Raw genomic sequence first — 6077 nt, 5'->3', positions numbered from 1 at the left:
ACCTTGGAAGTGACTGCTAGGACTAATAGGAAGAGTTCCTTGTCTTTCAATCGCCTCCTGGCGCCTTTTGGCCCAAATTCTAATTTTAGTCTCGCCTGGGTCCTCTTTTGCTGAATCGCTAAGGAACGTGTGCAAAAATCAACTCGGGCAACTGAAACACCTTGGAAGAGACTGTTAGGACTAATAGGAAGAGTTCCCTGTCTCTCTCTCCCCTCCTGGCACCTTTGGGCCCAAACTCCAATTTGGATCTTACCTGGGTATTATTTTCCTGAGTCGCTAAGGAACCCGGGCAAAACTCATCTCGGGCCACTTAAACACCTTGGAAGTGACTGCTAGGACTAATAGGAAGAGTTCCCTGTCTCTCTCTCGCCTCCTGTTGCCTTTTGGCCCAAATTCCAATTTGGGTCTCGCCTAGGTGCTCTTTCGCTGAGTCGCTAAGGAACGCGTGCAAAACTCATCTCCGGCCCCTGAAACACCTTGGAAGTGACTGCTAGGACTAATAGGAAGAGTTCCCTGTCTCTCTCTCGCCTCCTGTTGCCTTTTGGCCCAAATTCCAATTTGGGTATCGCCTAGGTGCTCTTTCGCTGAGTCGCTAAGGAACGCGTGCAAAACTCATCTCCGGCCCCTGAAACACCTTGGAAGTGACTGCTAGGACTAATAGGAAGAGTTCCCTGTCTCTCTCTCCCCTCCTGGCACCTTTGGGCCCAAACTCCAATTTGGATCTTACCTGGGTATTATTTTGCTGAGTCGCTAAGGAACCAGGGCAAAACTCATCTCGGGCCACTTAAACACCTTGGAAGTGACTGCTTGGCCTAAAAGGAAGAGTTTCCTGTCTCTCTCTAGCCTTTTGGCGCCTTTGGGCCCAAATTCCAGTTTGGGTCTCGCCTAGGTCCTCTTTTGCTTAGTTGCTAAGAAACGCGTGGAAAACTCATCTCGGGCCACTGAAACACCTTGGAAGTGACTGCTAGGACTAACAGGAAGAGTTCCTTGTCTCTCTATCGCCTCCTAGCGCCTTTGGGCCCAAATTCCAGTTTAGATCTCGCCTGGGTCCTCTTTTGCTGAGTCGCTAAGGAACGCGTGCGAAACTCATCTAGGGCTACTTAAACACCTTGGAAGTGACTGCTAGGACTAATAGGAAGAGTTCCCTGTCTCTCTCTCGCCTCCTGTTGCCTTTTGGCCCAAATTCCAATTTGGGTCTCGCCTAGGTGCCTTTCGGTGAGTCGCTAAGGAACGCGTGCAAAACTCATCTCCGGCCCCTGAAACACCTTGGAAGTGACTGCTAGGACTAATAGGAAGAGTTCCCTGTCTCTCTCTCGCCTCCTGTTGCCTTTTGGCCCAAATTCCAATTTGGGTCTCGCCTAGGTGCTCTTTCGCTGAGTCGCTAAGGAACGCGTGCAAAACTCATCTCCGGCCCCTGAAACACCTTGGAAGTGACTGCTAGGACTAATAGGAAGAGTTCCCTGTCTCTCTCTCGCCTCCTGGCGCCTTTGGGCCCAAATTCCAATTTGGATCTTGCCAGGGTATTTATTTACTGAGACGCTAAGGAACGCGGGCAAAACTCATCTCGGGCCACTGAAACACCTTGGAAGTGACTGCTCGGACTAAAAGAATGAGTTTCCTGTCTCTCTCTAGCCTCTTGGCGCCTTAGGGCCCAAATTCCAGTTTGGGTCTCGCCTAGGTCCTCTTTCGCTTAGTTGCTAAGAAACGCGTGGAAAACTCATCTCAGGCCACTGAAACACCTTGGAAGTGACTGCTAGGACTAACAAGAAGAGTTCCTTGTCTCTCTATCGCCTCCTGGCGCCTTTGGGCCAAATTCCAGTTTAGGCCTCGCCTGGGTCCTCTTTTGCTGAGTCGCTAAGGAACGCGTGCGAAACTCATCTCGGGCTACTTAAACACCTTGGAAGTGACTGCTAGGACTAATAGGAAGAGTTCCCTGTCTCTCTCTCGCCTCCTGTTGCCTTTTGGCCCAAATTCCAATTTGGGTCTCGCCTAGGTGCTCTTTCGCTGAGTCGCTAAGGAACGCGTGTAAAACTCATCTCGGGCCACTGAAACACCTTGGAAGTGACTGCTATGACTAATAGGAAGAGTTTCCTGTCTCTCTCTCGCCTCCTGGCGCCTTTTGGCCCAAATTCCAATGAGGGTCTCGCCCGGTTAACTCATCTTGGGCAACTGAAATACCTTGGAAGTGACTGCTAGGAGTAATAGGAAGAGTTCCCTGTCTCACTCTCGCCTACTCGCGCCTTTTGGCCCAGATTCCAATTTAGGTCTCGCGTGGGTCCTCTTTTGCTTAGTCGCTAAGGAACGTGTGCAAAACACATCTTGGGTGACTGAAACACCTTCGAAGTACTTGCTAGGACTGGTAGGAAGATATCTCTGTCTCTCTCTCCACTCCTGGCGCCTTTGGGCCCAAACTCCAATTTGGATCTTGCCTGGGTATTATTTTGCTGAGTCGCTAAGAAACCCGGAAAAAACTCAACTCGTGCAACAAAAACACCTTGGAAGTGACTGTTAGGACTAATAGGAAGAGTTCCCAGTCTCTCTCTCCCCTCCTGGCGCCTTTTGGCCTAAATTCTAATTTGAGTCTCGCCTTGGTCCTCTTTTGCTGAGTCGCTAAGGAACGTGTGCAAAAATCATCTCGGGCAACTGAAACACCTTGGGAGTGACTGCTAGGACTAATAGGAAGAGTTCCTTGTCTTTCAATCGCCTCCTAGCGCCTTTTGGCCCAAATTCTAATTTGAGTCTCGCCAGGGTCCTCTTTTGCTGAGTCGCTAAGGAACGTGTGCAAAAATCATCTCGGGCAACTGAAACACCTTGGAAGTAACTGTTAGGACTAATAGGAAGAGTTCCCTGTCTCTCTCTCCCCTCATGGCCCTTTGGGCCCAAACTCCAATTTGGATCTTGCCTGGGTATTATTTTGCTGAGTCGCTAAGGAACCCAGGTAAAACACATCTCGGGCCACTGAAATCCCTTGGAAGTGACTGCTAGGACTAATTGGAAGAGTTCCCTGTCTCTCTCTAGCCACCTGGCGCCTTTGGGCCCAAATTCCAATTTGGGTCTCCCCTAGGTCATCTTTTGCTCAGTTGCTGTGAATCGCGTGCAAAAATCATCTCGGGCCACTGAAACACCTTGGAAGTGACTGCTAGGACTAATAGGAAGAGTTCCTTGTCTTTCAATCGCCTTTTGGCCTAAATTCTAATTTGAGTTTCGCCTTGGTCCTCTTTTGCTGAGTCGCTAAGGAACGTGTGCAAAAATCATCTCGGGCAACTGAAACACCTTGGGAGTGACTGCTAGGACTAATAGGAAGAGTTCCTTGTCTTTCAATTGCCTCCTAGCGCCTTTTGGCCCAAATTCTAATTTGAGTCTCGCCAGGGTCCTCTTTTGCTGAGTCGCTAAGGAACGTGTGCAAAAATCATCTCGGGCAACTGAAACACCTTGGAAGTGACTGATAGGACTAAAAGGAAGAGTTCCCTGTCTCTCTCTCGCCTCCTAGCGCCTTTGAGGCAAAATTCCAATTTGGGTCTTACATGGGTCCAGTTTTGCTGAGTCACTAAGGAACGCATGCCAAACTCATCTCGGGCAACTGAAACACCATGGAAGTGACTGCGAGGACTAATTGGAAGAGTTCCCTGTCTCTCTCTCGACTTCTAGCGCCTTTGGGCCTAAATTCCAATTTGGGTCTCGCCTGGGTCCTCTTTTGCTGAGTCACTAAGGAATGCGTGTAAAACTCATCTAGGGCCACTGAAACACCTTGGAAGTGACTGCTAGGACTAAAAGGAAGAGTTCCCTGTCTCTCTCTCGCCTCCGGGCGCCTTTGGGCCAAAATTCCAATTTGGGTCTTACATGGGTCCTGTTTTGCTGAGTCACTAAGGAACGCATGCCAAACTCATCTCGGGCAACTGAAACACCATGGAAGTGACTGCTAGGAGTAATTGGAAGAGTTCCCTGTCTCTCTCTAGCCTCCTGGCGCCTTTGGGCCCAAATTCAAATTTGGGTCTCGCCTGGGTCCTCTTTTGCTGAGACGCTAAGGAAAGCTGGCAAAACTCATCTCGGGCCACCGAAACACCTTGGAAGTGACTGCTAGGACTAATTGGAAGAGTTCGCTGTCTCTCTCTCGCCTCTTAGCGCCTTTTGGCGCAAATTGCAATATGGGTCTTTCTTGGGTTCTCTTTTGCTAAGTCACTAAGGAACACGTGCAAAAGTTATCTTGGGCCACAGAAACACCTTGGAAGTTACTGCTAGCAGTAATTGGAAGAATTCCCTGTCTCTCTTTCGCCTCCTGGCGCCTTTGGGCCCAAATTCCAATTTGGGTCTCGGCTGCGTCCTCTTTTGCTGAGACGCTAAGGAACACGTGCAAAAGTCATCTCGGGCCACCGAAACACCTTGGAAGTGTATGCTAGGACTAATAGGAAGAGTTCCATGTCTCTCTCTCGCATCTTGGAACCTTTGGGCCCAAATTCCAATTTGGGTATCGCCTGGGTCCTCTTTTGCAGAGTCGCTAAGGAACACGTGCAAAACTCATCTCGGGCAACCGAAACACCTTGGAAGTGTATGCTAGGACTAATAGGAAAAGTTCCCTGTCTCTCTCTCGCCTCCTGGCACCTTTGGGCCCAAATTCCAATTTGGGTATCGCCTGGGTCCTCTTTTGCTGAGTCGCTAAGGAACACGTGCAAAACTTATCTCGGGCCACTGAAACATCTTGGAAGTGACTGCTAGGACTAAAAGAAAGAGTTCCCTGTCTCTCTCTCGCCTCCTGGCGCCTTTGGGCCAAAATTCCAATTTGGGTCTGACATGGGTCTTGTTTTGCTGAGTCACTAAGGAACGCATGCCAAACTCATCTCGGGCAACTGAAACACCATGGAAGTGACTGCTAGGACTAATTGGAAGAGTTCCCTGTCTCTCTCTTGCCTCTTGGCGCCTTTGGGCCCAAATTCCAATCTGGGTCTCGCCTGGGTCCTCTTTTGCTGAGTCGCTAAGGAACACGTGCAAAACTCATCTCGGGCCACCGAAACACCTTGGAAGTGTATGCTAGGACTAATAGGAAGAGTTCCCTGTCTCTCTCTCGCCTCCTAGCACCTTTGGGCCCAAATTCCAATTTAGGTATCGCCTGGGTCCTCTTTTGCTGAGTCGCTAAGGAACGCGTGCAAAATTTATCTCGGGCGACTGAAACACCTTGGAAGTGACAGCTAGGACTAAAAGGAAGAGTTCCCTGTCTCTCTCTCGCCTCCTAGCGCCTTTGGGCCAAAATTCCAATTTGGGTGTTACATGGGTCCTGTTTTGCTGAGTCACTAAGGAACGCATGCCAAACTTATCTCGGGCAACTGAAACACCATGGAAGTGACTTCTAGGACTAATGGGAAGAGTTCCCTGTCCCTCTCTCGCCTCCTAGCGCCTTTGGGACCAAATTCCAATTTGGGTCTCGCCTGGGTCCTCTTTTGCTGAGTCACTAAGGAACGCGTGTAAAACTCATCTCGGGCCACTGAAACACCTTAGAAGTGACTGCTAGGACTAATTGGAAGAGTTCGCTGTCTCTCTCTCGCCTCCTGGCGCCTTTGGGCCAAAACTCCCTTTTGGGCCTTTTATGGGTCCCCTTTTGCTGAGTCGCTAAGGAACCGTGCAAAACTCATCTCGGGCCACTAAAACACCTTGGAAGTGACTGCTAGGACTAAAAGGAAGAGTTCCCTGTCTCTCCCTCGCCTCCTGGCGCCTTTGGGCCAAAATTCCAATTTGGGTCTTACATGGGTCCTGTTTTGCTGAGTCACTAAGGAACGCATGCCAAACTCATCTCGGGCAACTGAAACACCATGGAAGTAACTGGTAGGAGTAATTGGAAGTGTTCCCTGTCTGTCTCTCGCCTCCTGGCGCCTTTGGACCCAAATTCCAATTTGGGTCTCGCCTGGATCCTCTTTTGCTGAGTCGCTAAGGAACGCGTGCAAAACTCATCTAAGGCCACTGAAACACCTTGGAAGTGACTGCTAGGACTAATTGGAAGAGTTCCCTGCCTCTCTCTCGCATCCTGGCGCCTTTGGGCCCAAATTCCAATTTGGGTCTCGCCTGGGTCCTCTTTTGCGGAGTCGCTA

Source organism: Abrus precatorius, unplaced genomic scaffold, assembly GCF_003935025.1.
Source record: "Abrus precatorius isolate BTA unplaced genomic scaffold, Abrus_2018 Scaffold1, whole genome shotgun sequence".
In the NCBI taxonomy this organism is placed as follows: Eukaryota; Viridiplantae; Streptophyta; class Magnoliopsida; order Fabales; family Fabaceae; genus Abrus; species Abrus precatorius.
The sequence above is the reverse complement of the archived record's forward strand: the minus strand, read 5'-3'. Positions refer to the sequence as shown.